The sequence below is a fragment of the Cebus imitator genome, unplaced genomic scaffold, assembly GCF_001604975.1.
Source record: "Cebus imitator isolate Cc_AM_T3 unplaced genomic scaffold, Cebus_imitator-1.0 Scaffold38, whole genome shotgun sequence".
Taxonomy (NCBI): Eukaryota; Metazoa; Chordata; class Mammalia; order Primates; family Cebidae; genus Cebus; species Cebus imitator.
This window is the reverse complement of record NW_016107353.1, coordinates 5,771,966-5,795,283: the sequence shown is the minus strand read 5'-3', so window position 1 is coordinate 5,795,283 and position 23,318 is coordinate 5,771,966. Positions and strand designations below refer to the sequence as shown.

Below are 23,318 nucleotides of genomic sequence, written 5' to 3'. Positions count from 1 at the left end.
CGGGAGCAAGAAGGGAAGGAAGCGCCGGGATTGCTGATGTCAGAGGAGCCCGGAAAGTCGCGCTGGGAAAATCTGAAGACAGCCGGGGCTCTGTTTCTTCCCCACGAGAGACGCCGCCGGCCACCCCCACACGCCCCCTCGGCTCCTCCGGGTGCCCCCCGCGAGCGGGCGACAGCGCCCAGCCCGGCTGCTGCGGGGCGACGGAGCATTGAGGGGCGCGCGGAGCGGAGACCGAGGGGCGACTTCAGGAATACAGATAAGTGGCTGGTGGCTTGACGTGGATTTTAATGAATTTGGACTCCATGTGGATTTGGTCGTCTCCGTGATTCCGAGCTGAGAGCAGGGAGAGGGGCCTCCCGCCGCCCTCAGCAGCCGGCGGCCGAGGCGGACGGAGCGGGGACGGAAGGACAGACCGACGCTGCCGAGCTGGGTAAGCGGCCGGGCCGGGCGCTCGGAGTCGGCGGCGCCCTCCGCCCTCACCCCACGCGCGCGCACACCCGCGGCGGCTTCTCCCGCGCCCACCTCTTTGGGGTCCCGGCCCCAGGCACCTGGGCTCGGCCGCGGCGGGCGAGTCCCCGCGCGGGCTCGGCCACTTTGGCGGGCCGGAGCGCGGCGTGCGCGCGATCGCAGGCTCACTGGAGCCGCTGCCTCCCGCCCCGGGCTTCTCGGCCGGCCGCCGGCTTCCCAGCTCGGGCTGCGGGAGGCAGCAGCGCTCCGCCGCGCGCCTCCACCGCGCACCTGCCGGCGCTCTGCGGCTGTGGGGAGCTCCGGGCGGCAAGGCTGTCCCGAGAGCTGGAGCCCAAAGTGGGCCTCGGTGGCACGAGCGAGACAACCCAAAGCCACTGTGGCCAGAGATCGATCTGGGGGCGTTCGCTCCAGCTCTGGAGACCCTGGTGGCCGCCGGCTGTCCCTTCCGATGGGGAATGGAGATCAAGGGAAGGGGAAAACATCATTTGAGCGGGTTCCATAAGGCTCAGGGAGAGATTTCCAGGCACGGAATGGATCTAAGCGTTCCATCTTCCGGACTCCCTTCCCCGGGTATCGCCCAGCCGGGGTCCAGCCCCGTAGTTTGAGCACGGCAGGAGTGCTGGGGGTTGAAATGGGAGTTTGCTTAGGGTCCCAGAGGCTCCTGATGAATCGTTTGAGAATATTTCCTTCCATGTACTCTTCCTTGTCCCACCCCACAAGTGAGGTAGGGATCCTAGAAAATTCTAGCCCTTTTTAGCCATCCCACAGGTAGTCTCTCTAATGCTAATCATGGTCTAGATGGCCAGAACGTCACCAGAAACTACCATTCTAGGTTCCCGAAAAATGTCCACCTGTTTGGAATGCCCCTAGCCCTTAGTGGGATCTGCCTACTCAAACTCGGCTCTGCTCAGGGGGGAATTAAAATAATGGGGGAGTCAAAGTTGGATAAAAGATTTGGGGTTCTAGGTCAGTAACGGTCTAGAAATGAGAGTGCATGAAGTGGGCAGTGGAAGTAGGAACAGGTCTCCTGTAGGAAACTAAGATCCTAGAATGACAGTGACACACCAGTAGAAGGTAGGCAAGGGACATGAAAGCAGGATCAGTTTGAGGGAACTGGGACTGCCAGTCACAGCTTGGGCAGTCACTTGGGGGCCCATCAGCTAGGAGGAACCCACAGAAATTTGGGGGCACATTCATCTCCTTCCATTCACTTGCACAGTGGATAAGGTTTAAGAGCGGCAGGCCAAGATGAGTATCTGGGCTGGCCTGGGCTGGACGTTTTGAGAGCAGGAGTCAGGTTTAGCTCTCCCCTCTCCCCACACAATAGCAGTCTCCCTCCTTTGCTGGGCTTCTTTCCCACCCCTTGAAACTTCACTCTTCCCTCTGGGTTGGCTTTGGATTCTGGGGCCTTCTATTGAGTGACAGAGTCCCAGGAAGAGATAACCTTGGCTGGAGGAATTCAGCTATTCCTAACTGAAATGCACGACTTTTGTGCAGTCACCCCAGAAAGCTCCTAGAGTTGCTTGCAGCCCTCTCGCCTCTGACCTCCAGGCAAGAAGAGAGAGGAATTCATTAACTTCCCTCTCTCTTCACAGAGCACCATTTGAACTAATTACCTGTGATCTCTCTTCGGTGGTGGCCTGGGGGGCTGAAGGGGTAGTGAGGAGAGAGGGTAGGGAACCGAGGAAACAGAGTGGAATCTGTCAAGATACCCTATCGAGGTTGTTTTTCTTTCCCCTTCTTCCACCTGGCATCACCACCATCCCCTCCTCATTCCGGAACTTGCCCCTGCTGCCACCAGCCAGTGTTACCTAAAGGAGCGATTTCCCTCCACTCTGCAGCCGATCCTGTTCAGGGACCCGCTGATAAAGGGAGGGCAATGCAGACTGCCCTCTCTGCTCCCTCACTGTCCTCAGCAAATTACATTAGGATGGGGCAAATTGGCTTGCAAAGCAGTTAAATGGAAATGACATTTGGAGCGATGTGCAGGGAAGATGCTGAGGAGCAACAGTGAAGTACCAGGAGATCTCCTTTACCCAGGGACCATGAGTCTGGCAAGGAAATCCCAGCTGGTCCTTCTCCTTGGCAGGGCAAAATGACAAGGGTCCCTGGAAGCCTGGAGCAGGACAGAGGAGCTGGCTACCTTTTCAGCCCGTGTCTAAATGAAGGGTATGGTGGTGTCTTACATCCATCACCCAAAAGTATGTCACTACAAGATTGGTGCCCCCCTGCCTTTCAGAGCTGCTCTGAATACCTACCCCTGTCTCCAGAGCACCAGAAAGCATTCGTCCTGCAACTCTCTTGACCATCAAAAGCTGCAGATGCAATGAATGTAAAAGTTCATTCACCATCTGTTTCACTGAAGTCTACACTTAAAATGAGGTTCAAAAAAGAAAACCCTCAAAGAACAACTACTTGTTTCCTAGGTCCAGTTCTCATTTACAAATACTTCTGATTATTCAGCTAATCTTTATTTCATGGGCAGGTTACAAGAAAACACAGGAGCAGGCGGGGAAACCAGTGACATGGTTAAATCTACAAGGCAGCAGCTGACAGCAGCCTAAACTCACCACTTTAGGTGCTATGAAATATTTATGGTGCTGGAGTTGTCAGATTGGGGGTTTTATAGTTTCTATCCTACCTCATTTTCTATGATTATCTCCCCAAGATATAGAGTTTGGTGTGGGGGAGGCATTCCTGTCTCCAGCACCCCCCCCCCACCAGCTGTCTCCCTGCATTGCCACACAGCTGTCTCTGCACACACGAACTGAGGCACAATATACTTCTGTCCATCATGGCAAATGGAGAGGCAAGTAGCGCCTAGCCAGGCTCCCGCCCCCACCCCCACCCCCATTCTGATCATAAAGAGACTGGAGCATTGTGTTACAGTCTGTTAACTAGAAATAATTCAGGACCGTCCATAGGGCAACTGGTAGAAACAGGCTTTGAGGTGCTGGGAGTTTTACAGCTCATGTTCATTCTGCCCTTACCCCCACCCCCATCATCACCACCCCGTCCAGGGGCAGTCTGTTATCAATTCATTATATGTGAACGTTCTATTTCTACCCTTCACATATGCTCAGTTCAAACAATGATGAATGGAACCGGTTCCCTTAACAGTTTTTTTCACTTAGTTACAAAGATTTCATGCCTGATTAGAGTAAATGAGGGGTGGGTGTGCATCCACTTCTTTTTTGGTCATTTCTAAAGGTGAGCCCTGTGGAGACAGAGAGAAAGGCAGTTCTTCCCAGGGTCAAACAGCTGGTCCCAAGGAGCGAGGGAGGGATGGCTGGTAAGAAGAGGACACCCCTGTTCTCCTGGGCTTAGCCCTCAGGCTCTCCTGGGCCTCATTCCCTGACATTCGTGCATATGGAACCTCTTTATCTAGTTCCACACTGCTCCATCTGGAATTGGAGGGTAGAAACAGAGATGAGAAAGTTCTTTGTTGGGGAGCAGGGTTCCTACCGGGTAGGTGTGTAAGCAGGGAGGAGGAAAGAAGGGCACAGAACTGAAAGAAATGGCTGAGGTCTGAGCAATGCAAAAGTTCTCTGCGCCTACAGTTGGTTAACCATTAACCGCCGTCCCTGCCCTGGTTCTGTCTCCCTCTTGGGTGAAAGAATATCTCTGGGAAACCCAGAGGACCAGCAGGTGTTCCCCCATGCCCACCTCCCCTCCCCAACTTAACATTCGCTCTCTCTCCCCTGTCTGCCACAGCCCTAGGCTCAGCCTGACCCCCACTCACCCCTTCCTCTCCTTCCCCTGCCCCAGCATACATTTCCCACCCCCTGCCAGTTGTCCCTTTACCCACGCAGTTGTTTGCAGGGCAGGGTGTGTGTCAGAGGCTGGGACACAGTAAGGGAGGTGGGGAGAAACGATTGAGGGGAGCGGCTGGCTTCACACAGGACTCCGTAGCGGGAGCTCTGAGCTCAGGTTATACACAGCTCTATAACCACTAGGATTTTCCTAGTGCTTCTCACTGTGATTCTGGCTTGTGGGTCCCTGTTTGGGCCCTTTGAGGTTAGGCCATGTGGTCCAAGGCCTTACCAAGGTATTCCTAGCAAGTCAGACCTGGCATCCTGAACGTCAGAGAAAACCAGCAGGTGGACGGAAGATGTAGATCGATGCAGGAGCAAAGGCACACGTGGAGAGACAGAAGTCAAGATGTGGGCACAGGCGCGCATAAATGGAGAAAGGCGGGGAGACAGCAAGGGAAGACAGAGACAGAGAGACTGACAGTGTGAATGGGGGCAGACAGAGCTTTGCTCCAACACAAAGAGAAAGTGGGAAAGAGCCCTGCAGGCAGAAGGGGGTTTTCTGAGTCTTCAATGGCCCGGGAGGCTCAGGCTGAACTGGGAAGCCGAAGTAGCAGGTTATCTCCACTAGAGGGGACTCTTGAAAGCCAGGCTTGGCCCAAAACAGTGGCTTTTGTGCTTCTTTTTTTCTTTGGAGAGAAAAAAATATTAATAGAGGAGATATATTTGAAACTCCCAGCTGTCACCTCCCAGAGACCACAACTGGTAGAGTCCTATTGCCAGTGGGACCTCTGGGGCTCTGTCTGGTTGCAGAGGATGAGAAGGCGCCTGCAGTATTAAGCAGGGGTACATGGGTTTGTGAGCAGCTCTGGAGAGGCCTGCCCCAGCAGGTCACATCCAGGGGTGGGTGGCAGGCAGGGAGTGCATTCCCAACTTAGCAGGCAGTCCAGTCTGCTGACTGGCCCGCCAAAAGGCCCTTGCCATTCTTATCAGCAACAGAAGTTTCTGGCCCATCCCCAAGGCACCTTCACATGGCTTCCCATTTCCCAACTCCCTAAATGCAGATTTTTGAGAGTCTCAGGTGGTTGCAAAACTGCTCCCCAGGAGACATTTTTTAAAAGACCTTTCAGGAACTGAATGCATGTCAACGTTGTATCGCTGATTTAATCTTTTTCTTCATATTCTCTGTGGGAGTCTTTCTCTGAATTATAATTCCCCCTTTCATTTTAGCAGAGGACAATATTGAGAGACAGCAGAGTCCAGAGGCTTTTCTCATCTAAGGATATAATAACTGCCTAACAGGGGCATGGAAAAATATTGAAGTTTTGGGATGGGCAGGAGGCCAGAGAGTAGCAGCGTCTCTTTCAATCTGATAGCATCCCCTGATATTTCATCTCGGTTTGCTTTAGCTGAAATGTACCTGGGGGTCAGGGCGGCGGGGAGGGAGGCTAGAGAAAAAGAAAGAAGAAAAACAAGATAAATGTATCATGCTATGAAAGTTTAATTCTGCTTTTCTTTGGCTAAAATTACTTTGAGAGATAACAGGTGATGGAATTGCCCTTGGAAAGTTCAACTTGTCTTTCAGAGGGAAGAGGAGGTGGGACCCCAGGTCTCCGAGTGAATAGCCGGTGAATGAGCCTGTCTCCTCTGTGACCCCCACCAACACACACACACATTTGCTCCAAGGCTTTGAGAGGACAGAAACTTCTGACAGAGGAACCCTAGCACTTCCCAGCCCTCTTGGAGGACTTGTTCTCCCAGACTTTCTCTGGTTGTATCTAAACAGTGTCCCTCTCAACTGTAGTTTTGATCTAGGCATGGAGGGATAGAAGAAGGAGAGATTCTTGCCCTTTGCACTGAGCCAAATAGGATGACACTGAAAGCGGGAATTGGAATTCATTTAAGTTTAAAAAAATAGGAATCGATCACCTGTGTGGTGCCAAGAATGTGGTGTCTCCCTCCTAACACAAGGGTGAAAAAGTAACAGATCGTACCTTCAGGGCATTTACGGTACACTCAGGGAGTGGAGGAAGAAACTGCATAAGCCAAGTACCCCCAAATATCTTTAGTAAAAGGCAGAATGGCATTAACGGTATGTACTACAGAGTCAGAGGAAGTGAGGGCAGACAGCTCCTCCATGCCTTTGCTTTAAGTCATGGGAGGTAAAGATGTCCAGGAGAGACTCAGAGGTGCTGGAGAACTTCATAGTTTCCTGTGAAGAATGATGACTATTTAATGCTCTCCCAGGCTCCATCCTCTCACAGCTACCCTAACCCACCCGATTTTCTCCTCATTCTTCTCTGAGGACTTTAAACGGGTAGCGCTGGAGTTATTTTCTCTCAGTCAATATCCTAGAGCAAGCTCTCCAGTGTGCACACTCCCAAGGGTTTTCATGTTGTAGTCTATGTAAATTGCATCCCTTTCTGGTACCTCTGGAGCTGGCGTGTGGAGGTCAGCATGGTGCATCAGGAAATATTATTACTCATCTATGTTCACATGTAAGTGTCCAGAATCCTGTTATGCACCTACTCTGATCTGAATGAAGATATTAAATGGGAGGACCTGAGAGGGAAGATTTGGATTTTATCCCTACATGTTAGCTGAGCAGGGGAGTCTGTCCACTCTTCCGGCTGCCTTTGCCCTGTGTTTGCTACCTGGAGAAGAAGTCACTCTCTTTTAAGTTTTCTGTCCATAAAGAGGGCAGAGGGATACTAATGGAGGGAGGTTAGAAGGGTGAAGATTTCAACTCAAAGATACTCTCTAATCCTATAACGGAAAGTCATGCTCTCCCTAACCCTTGACCGAGGCTGCGGGAGCCACATCATCAGTGATGCTGTCAAGGAACTAACCCCTCAGTGGGAAGCACAGAGCTAAGGCCATACTTGGGCTTCAAGAGGCCTATGAAAGCTTGGAGATTCTATACCTTTAAGAATGGGTCGGGCACAGTGGACGCCTGAAATCTCAGCACTCTGGGAGGCCGAGACATGCGGATCATGAGGTCAGGAGTTCAAGACCAGCCTGGCCAACGTGGTGAAACCCCGTCTCTACTAAAAATACACAAATTAGCCAGGTGTGGTGGCACAAGCCTGTAGTTCCAGCTACTCGGGAGGCTGAGGCAGGAGAATTGCTTGAACCCGGGAGGCCGAGGTTGCAGTGAGCCAAGATCACACCACTGTACTCCAGCCTCAGTAACAGAACAAGAATCTGTCTCAAAAAAAAAAAAAAAAAAAAAAAAAAAAAAAAAAAAAAAAAAAAAAAAAGAATGATATGGGTATGTATGGTTTTGTATTTCTGAAGAGAAGGAATTCTTGCCCCCTCCACAATGTGAGAACCACTGGATTCCAGCCTTGCGAGCCTCTCCTCGCTGTAGTTTCTGCTTCTGCTCTGGCGGCGGAATGGGGCTTTGGATGAGGAGCTGTAACCCCAGAGCCTCTGAGAGTGATAGACAGCTCACTCACCGCGTGAACAAGAGCATGCCAGGAACGGCTCAGAATGTCAGGGGAGCCCATGGACTGTGGTTGCTCTGTGACTCTGGGCAGGCCTTTTTACCCTTGAGCAGGGGCCAAAGGCAGCGGCTGGCCAGGCAGCGTGCTCCACCCTTTAAGGGAGAGCGGGGAAGGGTCAGGAGCAGAGGAAGGGGTGTGTAGCAGAGCCCTGCCTTGCCGGGTAGAAGCAGGGGGACCAGCGGGCAGACAGAAGTGGCGAGAGGGGATGCTGCCGCTTTGAAGTGGTTTCCTGCTTCATAAAAGCGAAAGGCCTCGGTAAATATTACGTTGGCCTCTGACCTCCCACCTCCCTGACTGCTCCCCCAGCTTCCCATTTTTTTTCTCCTGAGGAACAAAGATACCTGAAGGAGAAGAGCCAATGTTTTGACTGTCACTGAGAACGGGGCTCTTAGTGGGAGCCCAGCCCAAGCCAGACAGGAAGGCCCAGGCTCCGTCCCTGTCCGCAGGCAGGAGGCCCCTCGTGAGTCCGCACAGCTCTGCCTCCAGGTCTCGCTCCATGGTTTTGGGCAGTGGTGTTTTTCAGGAGCAGGGCCGGCTGGGGATTTCACGGTGCCCCGACAACACTGCCACCTCACCCTCACTCCAGCTGTGGAACACTTGCTGACAAGTCCCTTCACCCTCTGTGACATCAAAACCCAGGCTACCAGGTTTCCTGTAAGGCAAACACCCGGCCCCTGAGGTTTACCTGGAAATGAACAAAACTTGAGTCTACCGCCCGACGCTGGTGACCCCCAGGGTGTCAGGTTCTTCAGCCTTCTGGGTCCAGAGACTTAGAGAGAAAGGTCTGAGCTGCTTGTGGAGCCGGCAGCCCCTCCCTGGCGCCTGCCTGCAGGAGGTTTAGGCTCCTCTGAGACTATTGAGAGCAGATGGTCAGGAAGAGCGGGTGTTAAAGAACCGGGTCCTAACAAGCAGGAGCTAAGTGCCTGCCTTCACACTTGCAGCCCTTCCCGCTTCCTAAAGACTTCTCACCTGTGGACCAGTGCTCACCCTCCATTTGTTCCCTGGTCCCAGGAGGAAGATAAGAGGTTAGTTATGCTCTGGCAGAATTGGCTCGTGCCCCTTAGCCAGCACCTTGGTTTCTCCGTCTGTAGAATGGGGTGAATACTCAAGCACTCTCACCTGTATTTGGTGTCTGGAGCCAGGCCCAGGAAGGCGGTGTTAGGGGAGATGGAAAAATGACAAGTGCTGCAAACAGAGAAAAGTATTTGAAATCTTGGAACAGGTAGCAGCAAAACTAGGGTTATTTTTCCTCCTGCTCTCCAAATTTGTTTGGAATTTTCTGAGAAAGAGTAAGATTTTAGTCAAAGAAAATCTGTATGCTAAATTATAAAGGGCTGAAGACTTGCTGAAGACTGGAAATAGAGAATAAACCGGGGACCTGCAGTGAGGCCGCATGCAGGGCTTATGGTCAGCATTTAGCCAGTGGGATTGGAATTTGAATTCTGACTTTGCCACCTTTAGGTTTTTAGTGCCTTCAGCTCTAAGAGTGGAGATGAATGACTGAATGACACTGCTATGGGACTGGTACGTTGGCACTGCTATTGGAGTCAACCCTTCATGGAAGAAGGAAAGGCAGAGCTCAGGGGTGTCTGGCTACAACAGGGCTTGCATTTCTCCTGCAGAGAAAGCTCCTAGGGGTGGGGACATGGAGGGAGCACATACATCACAGAGTGTGTTAGGAGTGGAGTTCAGGAGCCTGAGATGGACCCTGGAGCTCAGGGGTCAGATCCTTGGTAGCACTGATCATCCATCAAAACATAGCAGGATGTCTGGGGAGAAGCATCAGCTGCCTTCCAGTAGATCAAGAAGCTCCCCAAGCACTGCAGGGGGCCTTCTGTCTGTTGGAAGTGCAGAGAGTGGCAAGGGGCCTGTGAGAGGAGGGTCCTAAACACCCCACAGCACTGTCCAAGAGCCTGCTGCAGAAAATGGGGGAGGGGAGGCAAGATGTCTTGATTTTCCTTTCTAAATATCATTTTTTAAGAAAGCGTTTGAATTGCAGAATAAATAGGTGTTCGGTGTAGAATACTTGGGAAATGTTTTGAGTATTTGATGGTAGCTTTTACCCAGGCCCACAGAGTAGATGTGAAGCCTAAGTCCAAACTGGGTAAGAGCATTGTCCTGAGTCACACAGCAAGCTGCCATTCATTGCCCTCCAATTGCTAGGAGGTTTGTCTGCCCCAGCCTCCTCTACCACACTCTCTTGATCTGCCCACGGAGCCACTTTTTCCTTTCCGGTCTCTTGTCCCCTGCATGGTGCCCAGTGACCTCCCCCATCTCTGTCTCCCTTGGTTTTGAGCAGACAGGCATCTCCTGATGAAGCAGTATTCCCTGTGAGAACTGACCTTTCCTCTTCTCTGCCCATCTGCCAGCCCATAGCACTCACCACGGCCCTTCCATGGTGCTGGGCAGTGTGGTGTAAAAAGGCCCCCCCTTTTAAATAGCTCCAACCAGCTTTCCTCCATCCACAGCAAGCCTTGATATTTGCACAGTCAATGGCTCTGGCAAGGCCAAGCTGCTCCTCCCTCCCCGAGAGGCACTGTGGGCACTGTTTGTGTTTCAGTCTCTATAGACTCAGCATTCACAACTTGAAGAGGCTGAGACAATGACCCAAGCAGCTGCCTGCAGACTGTGCTGGCTGGGAGGCGCAGACAGCTCCAGTCTCACAAGGCTGCGAGGGAATCAGAGGCAGGGAGGGTCGGCCCAGCCTGGGTTTGCACACCATGCACCTGGGAGCATTCTCAGGCAGCTGTGACTGACCTGGAGGGAATGAGGGGGGCTGGGATCCAGAGAACCTGGTCTAGGCTGCCCGATTGACTTCCACTGCATGCTCACAGCTTCCTTGGCCAAGTTTGCCACCAACTGTGCAGTCCCTGGGGGCTTGGAAGAAAAAGTAAGGCCATGGGGAAGCAGCCATGTCTGGCCCAGGGATGGGAAGAGGCAACATTTGTCTGCATAGAGAAAAATAGGAAGCTTCACCTGGGAGAAGAAAGGTACATTCCTTGCAAGGAATTTAAAAGTTGGTGCAGCATAATTTCATTTGACTGAACAAGTGTTTATAGAATATCCATATACCGAGTATGATGGGGGGAAACAAGTCATTTTCCAGGCTCTTGAGGAGAGTTCAACATGGCAAGAGAGGGTATGAACACAAATCATGGTCCTCCAAGTCACAAGAAGACAGGAGGGGAGAAATTAACCAGAGTTATCCCAGCCTGGAAGGGGCTATCTAGGGAGGAAATGGTCTCTACATTAAAGGAATTCAAGCAGAGGCTAGAAGATGGCCAGATCTTGAGAAAAGATTTCTGCATAGAGCAGAAAGATACCATAGCTGATAGCTGAGGTCCCCACCCACCCTAAATCCTCTATGTTTGAGTCTCCCTCTTTGCTGCTCAGTAAATTCAAATTCAGTGGAGGAAAAGGCTCTGTTATGAAGCGGAGTGTCAGGTCCAAATAATTGAATTCCAAAGTAAGTAAAGTTGGTTCTCATACCTTCAGGCCCATGGCAGTCTCCTCTGAGCAGGGTGCCTGGAAGGCAAGGCTGGGATTAGCCCTGGTCTCCTCTGGAGTTAGAATTCCCCTAATCATGTTAAAATTAACACTCCCTCTACAAGCAGTGGCAGACCCCTCTGAACTGAGATTTGGTCAATTCTCTGCTTGCACAGCTCTAACTTCTAATCATTGTCATAAACAGGACGGAAGCAGCTGCTCTCTCCAGTCTATTATCAGCTTGGTTGGAGACAGAGAAATTTAAATGACAGTAAGATGCTTAGCAAAGAAACGAAAGTCAGTGTTAAAACTAAAGAAAACAAGACAGCTTGTTTCATCGAAATAGAAGGGTTATTAAACAGCCCTGAATTAATCAGTGATCTGCCACTGTCAGGAATTGAAGAGCAGCAGGGCCAGGGCTGAGATCTGGAAGGAGATGGGTAAGGAAGAGGAGTCTGAGCTAGGTAGGAGCCTCCTGCACGCTTGGGCTGGCTGCAGGGACTGAAGAGGTCTTCAGAGGGGTTGCTGGCGGCTAGCATTCTTGCCCACAATAAAGGGCCCGCTGGGGAGAGGGAGACTGGCACAGTGGTCGCTCCCTACAGATTTGTGCTTTTGCATCCTTTCTATCTGCCATCACCTGTGCAGGCCCCTGGGAACATGTCCAGGCCTCAGCCCCTCCCCAGCCCTCCTTCCCACCCGCCAGAACTGGGTAAGAGCCAAATGGCATTCAGTGGATGGCCAGCAGCTCCCAGCCCCAGGCCTTTTCCTCTCAAGGTTCACAAGGGGTCCCCAAGAATTCAACTGAGTCACAACTCCTTAGACCTCACCTCCATTCACAAAGAGTAGTAACAGGATATCCCAACTATGGGCAGAATCTTGCTTATGTGCAGGCGGAGAGTGTCCTCTTGAGTAAGTGATCTCTTCCAAGATACAGATGCCAAGTTGGTGGCACCTGCAACGTGAGGCAGCAGAGAATCAAAGTGACATGTTTAACTCCAGGACCCCCCCAAGTCCAAGTCCGACTTTCACATCTCGTGCCTTTGCCAAAATATTCAGCCTCAAAGATACCTAAGTCCTCTCACCTGTAAACTGGCAATGTGGATGCTGCTCTCAACTTCACCAGCTTGCGGAAGGGGCACATTAGTGAGATGATGCATATGAAATTTTTAGGAAACTATAAAATCACTGCACAAATGCTTGTTCATATTACACTGGGGTCCTTTTCAGATTCAGAGCCAAACATCAGAAGAAATCTTTTCCAGAGGGCACGGAATGCATCTGGGAGGGGAGCAGACAGACGTGCTCACACCTTGGCGGGGGTGTGGAGGGAGGGCGGGTGGCCCCGCACATCTGCGTGCACATGTGCCTTCATCCGGTGTGGGACATGTTGGATCTTGAGTCAATCACTCCAGGAGCATTTTCTTTGCTCCTTGACCTCCACATTCTTTCTCCTAACCCCTCCCTCCCGCTTCCCTCCTGGGTCCCTCCTGGCTGTTTACCCTTTTCCCCTGCTTCTCTCTCACACCCCATTCATCATCCACGGCCAGATTCTCACTCAGGGAGCTCTTTTCATCTCCTGCCCCAGGTCCTCCCTCCCAGGCCTGCCATTCCCACCCTGCTCCCCATCAGCACATTCTTCTCCCTGTCTCAGCCTCTCTGAAAACTGTGCCCTTCACTCTCCCTCACAGTGGGCTGAGGGATCGGAGAGGTCCGGGGCTGGACTGATAGGGCCTCGAGTATCTCAAATGTCCATTTCCTGTACTCCCTCACCAAGGCGCTGATACCACTCCAGGTGCTTAAGGGTCCTCCAGGCCAAGTGCCTGTACATCTTGGCACAGAAAAGGCCTTTAAGTGGTCAGACCTCTGTCTGGAGTCCCAGCCGCCCCCTAGTTTCCACGTGCCCCTTTAATCCAGCTCCATGGCACTCCCCTTGCTTGGTGTGTGTGAGTGTGAGCGTGCCAGTTACTTAGGAGAAGCTGCCTGACAGCTGAGGATCTCTTCTGCAAGCGCTGAGAGTCTCAGACAAAGAGAGAAAAATAATAGACGCTGCAGGTGGGAAGATACAGGGTGGGGACACAGCCTACTTAAGAAGCTTCCTCCTGAAAAGGAGTTAGAGCTTTTTCATAGGAAGGCTGGCTGTTGGTTCAGAAAGGCACTAGCGTGAAAGAGAGGCAGGGAAAGACAAAGAAGGCAGAGGAACTTCATTCTGTGTACCCAGGACCTATATGGGAAAGGCCCAGAGAATGCAAGGCCCCAGCCCAGCCAGCTGGTATCTCAGCATCTCCTCCTCCTCCTCAGGACCAGTTTTCTGCTTTCCTCCTCTACGCCCTTCTGTGCTGCCACAGGTGCCTGGGCAAACCAGCAAGAGCAACACAAGTGGTCCTAAATCACCTCAGGGCCATGAGAGGAGGGGTGGCCTTGATGTCATGGGACCACCGAGAGAACTAGTAGGAACGGCTACTCAAGAGCTCAGGTCAGCGTGGGGAGAAGGTGGGACCAGCAGCACTCTGTCTGTTTCTTCAGAGAGAACTGGATCTCGGGAGGCAGGCGCTGGTCACACATTCTGCTACACAATGATCACTGCTCTCTCGAGCTAAAACAGAACCCTCAGAGTTTGTCACCATCATACAAGGCAGCCAAGGAGATGATGTCCTTGCACGGTGTTTCTCCAAAAGCAGAAGGAAACACGAGTAACTGGTGTTTACTCAGAGCTCTAGAGTTTACAAAACAATTTCATGTCCATTATCCCATTGATTCTCACCACAACGCTGTGAGGTGTCATTTTACAGCTGAGGAAAGTGAGGCTCCAAAAGGTTTAATAACATGTTCAAGGTCGCCAAACTCGTAAGTGATAGAATGAGACTTGACCCCAGGTCTGTCTCCAAAGGCCAAGGTCTTTTCTCTGCACCATCCAGCACTATGAGCTTGATCTCCTTGTTGAAGAACCTGTTCTGAAAACTTACAAGGGGACTTCCCCCACCATCAACCCCACTCTGTTGGAATTTGTCATTTTTTATTATTATATGCTTTTTTTTTTTTTTTTTGTCAGTCTTGCTCTGTCACCAGGCTAGAGTGCAGTGGTGCGATCTCGGCTCACTGTAACCTCCGCCTCCCAGGCTGAAGCAATTCCCCTGCCTCAGCCTCCTGAGTAGCTGGGACTACAGGCATGTGCCACCATGCCCAGCTTTTTTTTTTTTTTTTTTTGTATTTTAGTAGACATGGGGTTTCACCATGTTGGCCAGGATGGTCTTGATCTCCTGATCTTGTGATCTGCCTACCTTGGCCTCCCAAAGTGCTGGGATTACAGGCGTGAGCCACCATGCCCAACCTATTATATGCTTTTTATGTGGTCCATGATGTTATACGGTTAGTGGCTCTGGAGATCTCTTGCAAAGACTTTTCCTGCACAAGTCTGGGTTATACATTCTTCAAAGACAGAGTGGTATCTTCCCATTCTTCTTCTCTTTCTTCCCATCTCACCCATCTAACCTCACCCAGTGGGCTCGAGACGAATAATAGCCAGAATCCTTCCCAAATGGTTCACCTCCTTCTTCACTACCTCCTACAGAGCAGTCATGACAGATCCCTGAGCCAAGCGTATTAGTTCAAATCATTTCTCGAGGCAGCCTAGCAGGAACTGTGTCCGCTGAGGAAAAGCAAATGAGCAACTGGGCCCCCTCTCTCACTGCTCTGGACAATTCAGGCTGAGCACGATTTTGAGTGAGAGTTATCATGTTAGCCCATCACAGATACCAAGACGTATGAAATACACTTCCTGCCTCCAAAGAGCCTCTAATTCAATGGAGAGATAGGAAACAGTCACATAAGGAAGACAGTCAATGCTGCAATGTAGTGTGTGCTACAATCAGTGTGTGCTCAAACCAGCAGTTTTTAATTGACTTTGGAGGAGAGAAAGGAGATTGGAGGTGGAGGGGGCTTAGGGGTTTACGAGGCATTGAAATATGGGCTGGGTATGGATAGGCAAAGAAGGACGTGGAAACAAGCATTCCAGGGCAGGGTGTTTTGGGGACTCAACGGACCAACCAGTTTGTTGGGAGAGGTGGGCATTGAGGTTGGAGAAAGACAAAAGAGCCAGCTGGGGAAGGACTTGAACTTGGGTGCTTAGCAGTGCTGAGTCTATCTGGGCAACAGCAAGGGGCCATAGAAGGTATTTCCATAGGTGAATTTCACACCTTGGCCACGTGCCTGGCAAAGTTAGACAATGAGTCTGAGGCACAAGAAATGAGGCAGCAAGAGACAACTTGCAGGAGATCGATGGCTGGATCTTGGCTGCCAATGGCTTTCGCCAGGGTCTGTCTCAGGAAGGCCTGGATGGTGACAATGTGACTGTCTTACAAGCATTATTTTCAGGGAGACAGCACGGGGATTCCTGGTGAAGAGCCTCGCCCTTTAGGGGACCCTAACTTCTGGAAGCGAGCAGTACTAAACACTGCACATCATCTGGCACTAATGGCCACTCTCCCTGAGATGGAGAGGTTGCATCAGGGATTGGGAACGATCCTTGTCCCTAGAGCACTTCGGTGGCTGGCCACATGAGGCCACTGAAGGTAGAGAGGAAGGTCTGCAAAAGAAAGCGGGAAGTTCGCTCTCCTGGGTCTCCTGGGAGCCATTAACATTTTTCTTCAAGAAGAAAAAGATGTGGACGGCTTCAAAGGAGAGTAAGTGGGATTTTAGGGTCAGCTCGTGGACTGAGGGTTGACATGAACGCCTAGTGCTTTGTTCTGGTTTTTTCTTACTCCCTCTTTGTTCCTCCTTTTCCCTCCCACTAGTGTAAATTAGAGCAGCGTCATTATTTTTTGAAAACGTTATGTTTCATGGCAGCATAATATGCCATGAGATGGAGTAACCGTAATTTAGTTAACCATTTAGTTGAGCACTTTTTAAGCTCACTCTCCTGCCCCATCTCAACCTCGACGAGTCCCTGGCTCTCCCTTGTACAGTGAAGCTAGGATGAGAGACATTTCCAGACTCTTTGGAAAGAGCATTTGGAATTGCTCTGAAAGGCGGCTGCCAAGCTAGCAAGACTGTTGCCACAAAAAGAAAACCCTGGATTCCACCTGGTGCTTGATACCCATGGCTCCTGTGTGCCCCATCCCAGACTGCCTGGTTACCAAAATAAAGGATCAGCTCAGGGTAGACATAAACGAAACTGTGGAGCCTCAAGTTTTGACCTTTAAAATAAAGTACTTGCCAAGTCTTACTTAACATTCTGGTGAGTTCTCCCAGACCAGTGATAAGAAGATTTGGCTGAAAAACACGTCTTAAAAATCTAGGCTGTGTAGAAGAATAGGGAACGCATGGGCCTCAGAAATCTTGGCTTCCTAGCTGATACTTGTCAAGCTAGGCTTCCTGAGACTTCATTTCTTCATCTTTGAAATGGGGCTGGTCTTGCTCACCTTGCAAGGTCATCACAAAACTATGGGTAGCGTAGAAGGGCGTCTAGCATAGCACCATATGGCAGGTAGTTAATAAATAATAATAATAATAGTAGTAGCTACTCTTCATTGTTTTCTTCTAGAAAACAAATGAGAGTTGCTAGTAATTTGCTACTCATGGGGCCATCACAGTATGAGATGGGCTGATATGAATCTTGACTTGGCTTAGCAAAGCCATATGCCTACTCTTACTGCCTTTTCCTGCCTTTGAAAGGGGACTGAGAATTCCTTTTTCTGTCCTTTAATCCCATAATGTCTACCAGAAAAGCAACTCAACTGATAAGATGGTTTAAATAGGGTCCTGCTAGAATCACGGAAGAGGCAGCGTGACCTTTCTCGGACTCCCTTAGCACAGAAGGCAGGAGTGCTCCCAAGGCCTGCTTCTCATAGCGTCAGACCCCTGCTAATTTGGAGAAATTCTTTCTGACCCAGTGGGAAGGTGGCCATGGCAAAGCAGGGCTCCTTACTGACCCTCCCCCAAAGGGGGTTGAAGAGGACAGAGCCTAAGGAAGGGGGGAGCAGGGGACGGGGGAGCAGGGAAGGCAGCTGCTTGAAATTGATTGCTCTTGCAGTTCAGTTTATACCATGTGGCTCTCCCAGCTCTGCCCGGGTGGCGACCTTTAGATAATAAAGGGAATTCTGGGAGATTTCTGACAGGCCCATGACATGTGGGGCAGGTCTGCAGGGTCAGGCGGCGTATCTCCCTGCTCCCGGCCCCAGGGTAATGAATCTTGTTTTGACTTTGCAAAGCCAGCTCAGCCAGTGCCCCAGAAAGAAACAAGAGCCCCCACCAGCCCCTCAGATGAGTGCACATCTTGGGACCCTTCATAATTCAGGGATACAGCTCCAAACTTTTATAGCCGGTGAGTGGAGAGGACAAACACCGCATGTTTTGCTAAGGCCCTGGGAGAGCTGGTACGGTTTCCAGGGCTCTAGCAGAGCCTACTGGGAGACCTGGGGAAAAAAAAACAACAGAAATCTCTCCCTGACGTGAGAATCAGTGGTCCCAGGACAGGGCCTGTGCCTGGAGGTGGAGCGGGGTGGGAGTTGGGGAGATCTCTCCTTGGGTCTGGCAAGTGGCAGATTCACTCTTCTGGGCCGGAGATGCAAAAAAAAAAAAAAAAGAAAAAAAAAGGTTGGGGGTGGGTGGCCAGGGGTGGGGTAGGGTCCACTCTGCAGGAAAAGCAGAATTCAACACATCCTAATTCTCATTCCAAGCTGTCAACGGCAGAGTAAATGAGTCTCTGGGCTTCTGTGTTCTGCTGGGTGAAGGCAGCAGGAGTGAGGAGCTCCTGAGGGTTGATAGCCACCCATCTCTGCAAATGTGCATGTGCATGCACACCACATCCCTCTTCTTTAAAAAAACAATTTCTGAACCAAGAAGTTTGAGTGCCTTTCTCCTCCCTGCTCTATTAGTTTGCCAGGGTTGCTGTAACAAAGTGTCACACACCAGGTGGCTTAAATTTCTTTTCTCCAAGTTCTGAAACTGGGAAGTCCAAGATGAGGATGCCAGCAGGGTTGCTCCCTTCTGATGGCTGTGAGGGAAGGAGCTGTTCCGGATCTCTTTTCTGAGCTTGTAGATGGTCAAAGGAGGATGCGGGTGTTTCTCTTTACATCACCTGGCCTCTGTGGGTGTCTGTCTCCATCTCCACATTTCCCCTTTTTTATAAGGACACCAGTCATACTGAACTAGAGCCTACCCTAATGACCTCATCTGAACCTGATGTCCTCTATAGAGACCCTGACTCGGGGACGGGCGTCGTGGCTCACACCTGTAATCCCAGCATTTTGGGAGGCTGAGGCTAGAGGATCACTTAAACCCAGGAGTTCAAGATCAGCCTGGCCAGCATAGTAAACCCCATCTCTAACAAAAAAATTTCAAAATTAACGAGGCGTACGCGTGTGCCTGTGGTCCCACAGATCCCTGTGGTTCCTAAGGCTGATGTGGGAGGATCACTTGAGCCCAGGAGGTGGAGGCTGCAGGGACCTGAGATCGAACTACTGAGCTCCAGCCTGGGAGACAGAGCAAGACCCTGTCTCGAAAAAAGAAAAAAACAACAAAAAAAACAAAAATCACAAAAGACACCATCTCAAATAAGAACACATTCTGAGGTACTCAGGGTTAGACTTCAACACAGGAATTTTCAGGGGACACAATTCAGCCTTTAACTCTACCCCCCACTTTCTTGCCAATACCCAGACCCTGCACTTGCGCCCTGTTACCCTGCCTCTGTCCAACATTGCAGAGACAGAGGGTCCCTCACTGTCACGCACGTATATGGGATCCAGGGGCCTTGGCCAAAGCTGAGAGCCGCACACAGCCCCCCTCCCCCAGCCCCTGCTGCCTCACTGGCTGGAGTATGAGTTCCTTCCTCGTTACTGATCGGGACTGTGAGAGCCTCCCCAAATTTCCATCTCTTACTCCTTGGCTATTAGAGTGTGGATGTAGTTTATCCCACCTGTGAAGGGAATCACATATCTGAAGACAAGCAGGAGATCTACCTTCTCATAGTGACAGAGGGTGACAGGGTAGAAATTGTCACCCAAACTTCTCTTGATATCTCCTGGAGGGGCCACAGAATCATCTGTGTCACCTTCGCAGAGAGGGCTGCCAAGGGTGCATGCAGGCAGAGACCTGTTTTCCTCCCCTCTTGTCTCCACCTTCCTTCTTCACTCTGGGGCAAGGTGTAGCCACTCAGCTTCACATAACCGCACAGAGTCTAGGGAAAAAATGACATTCGATTAATGAAGCAAACGCAGCTGGTACAGAAGTGACATCTAAATTGTTCCTTTGGTCCCGTTATTTTCTGTAGGAAATTCTTTCTCTCCTCACCCCCCTCCCCTTTTCCCTTTAAATCGTGTGCATAAAATACGCTAATAACAATCTTCGGTGTCTGTGCATGAGTGACAGCTGAAATAAGAAAAAGACTAATCGTACCTCCTGCAGCCCTGTCACATGGAGATTAAATGAGTCTCTCTCCCCACCCCCTCCCTGCTCCCCACCCCCTGTCCCCCACTCTCTCCTCTCTCTCTTGGTTCTCAATGAGAATCATGGGCATTTGAATAATGATATTATAGACGCCATCAGGGTGACAGTGGGGAAAAAATCAGCTCAAACCCATGATTATTCCTTCACTCTAATAATTATTTAAATACCAGATAACTCCTTTCACTCTAATTGAGGCCTTTCAGCTGTCGGCATTACCCGGGGCTTTCGCGTTCGCCCTCTCGCTCACCTTGTGCTACCCAACGTGCCTGGACTACCTCTGAGGTCGGTGTTAGACCGAGCGACATGCGGAATCTTGCACGTACAGCTGCACAAGGACTATGAAGACAGGTCCTTCAGTAGCATTCCACCCACAAGGACAAGGTGGGGCCGCAGACTCTTACATTTAGACATTTTATTCTCACAGAATTCTTAAACCAAAAGGAGCCTTCAGAGGTCATTAGGACCCATCCCCTGCCTCTAGGTAAACTTATTCCTAGGCAGTTTCCAGGAAAATTCAATATCAGAAAATTTCAGAATCTTTCATTGGCAGGATGCTCTGGTGATCCTCTCTAGACAGAATGTCCCCTTAATATCTAACTTTAGTCCCCTCTGCTGCAGCTCTAACTCTTTGGGAAGAAGGAACTTTCTGTGCATAGACTAAATCTGACCTGTCCATGGGGTTGTGGCACTGGAACACCATAGCCCCCAAGTTACAGTGTGGGTGATGGTCCTGAGTGTGACATTTGCCTGGGCCTGCCTGGGCCTGGAGGAGGACAGAGGCAATCATTCTCTCCAACAGGGAAGGGAGCCATTCGGACACGTGTCTTTCATTCATTCTGCCCCTTAATCCACCCCTCTTTGAATCTGCCCTGAGGATTCCCTCCCTGTCCAGGCCCAGTGCCACATTCACTTCTGTGTATCATGGGACCACCATCAAAGGCACCTACTTCTTTCCCCAAAATAGGACAGCATGAAGGCAAAACATAACCAACTCCCAGGATCCTTCCCCCTACAACAGAGGAAGCGCCAGACTTTCTGTCACAAGATCTGGGTTCAGATCGCAGCCTGTTTCTGACTCATTTTGAATCGCCCTGATCAATTTCTTTCCTTTCTGGGGGCTGTGGTGTCTTTCATATTAAAAGAAAAAACATAGTGGGTTGGAATAATCTTATAATCTCCCTCAGCATTTATCCAGACTTCCCACTTTAAAGGCACTACTCATTAGAAGGAAGAGCTGAAGAAGACGGATTTCTCTGTACCATGGGAAAGGAAGGTTAAGGGACTCCCAAGAACAGCTGGTAATTTCCCTGACTTCACAGCCCTCATTTTCATGCTTTTCCCTGCCTGGCTCCTCAGGGTGTGTGAGGCACCTCGCAGGTGCAGTAGTAATAGTAGACACCCTTTGCTATTGGTTTTATGAAAACTATTAGCTCCAGGATGGTGCTGAAGGTGATGACAATGACGGTGACAGGCTTGTTAGGAATGCAGTTAGTGGCGATGGTGGAGCTATAGATGGACCCATGGGTATGCGAGCGACCAACGTGAACTTTGACTCATTTGGCGAAATCATATTTTGAATCTAAATTCTCTTTCCACCACGTCCTTTTTCTATAAGAGGAAGCCAAGTGGAAGCATACAGACATGTGCACTCAGATCTCCTGAAAAGCGCAACAGGAGAGGGTAGCAGGGAGGAAGGAATCCTCAGTGAGCTGAACTGGAAATGCCTGATTGTCATTTCTTTCCTGCTTTGCCACTGACGCCCACAGCAGCTGATCAGGAAGGTATCAGATGCCTTCACTTGCTGTCACTAACACCTGCCTCCTGAATCCTGACTGGGGAGATGGTGTCATCAGGCCCTCCACATAAAATATTTAGTGGCACTTGCTTCCCAAAGAGGCAAGTGTGGCCTCTCCTCGGCATCAGGAATGCTCCGAGTTACATGTCCTGGGATACTGTGCTGTTTAGGCAAGAGTCTGGGAGTAGCATCAGGAAGACTTGGAGTGGAGAGAGGGAAACTGGCAGAACAGAGACCAGGCAAGTTTCAGCTCTTGAGAAGCATGTGACTTCATGCACTAAACAGAGAGGGATGTGACAGAAAGAAGAAAGCATCATTATTAAGAGAAAACTCCTGAGGTTGACCCTGGCAGAAAACTGGGGCTAGGAGGAAGCGCTTGTAGGTATGCAAAGTCATGGGCACGTATGTTTACCAGACTTCTACCAAACTACGGATGGGAAATTCATTCTAAGACAGATGATGGGATGGATGGAGGTGAGGAGCTGGAATTTATGACAAATAAATTGCTAATAACAAAGGCTCGTGTATCTTGAACACTGAAGATGGCCAGAAACTGTTCTAAGTGCTTTATATGTATTAATTGATTTCATTGTAATGATCCTATGATGTAGCTACTAGTACTAAACCTGTTTTATATAGACAGTGAGATAGCATCACAAAATGGCTAAGTCCCTTGACCAAGTATACACAGCTACAGGCTCCGTCAAGCACCTAAGTTCAGAGCTCATGCATTTAACTATTATATCACACTGCCTCTCAGCAGAGGCGCAAAGGTGGGCTCCCTTCCCCCTTACTCAGAATGATGATAGGAGACCTGATCTTTGGCCACTGGGCTCTGCTTGGAACAGCTATTTAGTCACATCAATTTGGCTTAGAAAGAAGAAGGCTCTCAACGTGCCCTTGAAGTCAGCTGTCTTTAAGAAGGCCACACTCCCAAGGTGGGGTGCAAACCTCCCCTCACTGCAGGAGACTGTGCTTCCTCTTGACGCCAGTGTCCAATGACAGCTGCTCCCAGGTGGGTGGTCCCCAAGCCCTCTCAGATGAATTCACTTGGCTGGTTACCAGGAGCCGCCTGTCCCGAAGCAGATGCTGCTTGAGGGTGAGAGGAAAACAATCCAGCTAAAGTGGTCTGTTTAAAACTTCTGGCCTGAAAAAATAAAAAATAATAAAAAATGAAAAACTCCTGGCCTAATCAGCCTCTCCAGGTTGGACAGAAAAACCTCAGCTGTTACTGGAATCACAGATTCTAGGAATTGAAGGAACAAAGCTTCAAGGTAGCATTTTATCTGAAAGAATAAATCTTATAGGTTGACTAATTGAAATGTCTTTTGTTTTAAGAACAAGTAACAGGCTCAAGGAAACGCCAGACTGGTCTACAGTGAGTAACACTACAATTCATGAGTCACGTGGCAGAATTTGAACCCAGGGATCCTGAGCTTCCCACTGTGACCTCATGCCTCTAGACATCAGGACAGTTTTTTCATTCTCTAATTCTCAGGATCCTGCATCTCCACCAGCCTTCCTGCAGTCTGTGGAGACGCTATATTGGGACTTGTGCAGTAGTATGACAGAGAAGATGACCTTGGATCTATTTCTTTCCCCTTGCCATGTGCTTCCCAGACTGAGCTCTGTCACCAGGTAAGGGAGGGCTAGGGATCAAAGGCCCAACCGCAATGTTCATCTCATTGTGGGTGGGAAAAGAAGAATATAAGCAAAAGGGGAAGTCAAGAGCTGGGGCAGGAATTCTGAAATGCCATCTCCTATGGGGTCTTCAAAGATAATAGGCCACAGTGGCTCACACCTGTAATCCCAACACTTTGGGAGGCTGAGGCAGATGGATCACGAGGTCAGGAGATGGAGACCAGC

The 23,318-nt window shown here is 50.3% G+C and overlaps 1 protein-coding gene across 1 annotated transcript in view; it reads left to right on the top strand.

The window, feature by feature from the left end:
• Positions 1-282: 282 nt before the first annotated feature.
• The window catches only part of PLXNA2 (plexin A2), a 222,479-nt gene continuing 199,443 nt past the window's right edge, over positions 283-23,318 (top strand). The window contains exon 1 of the mRNA XM_017525546.2: positions 283-430. The gene's annotated coding sequence lies outside the window, so the exon portion shown is untranslated. The remainder of the gene's footprint in view (positions 431-23,318) is intronic.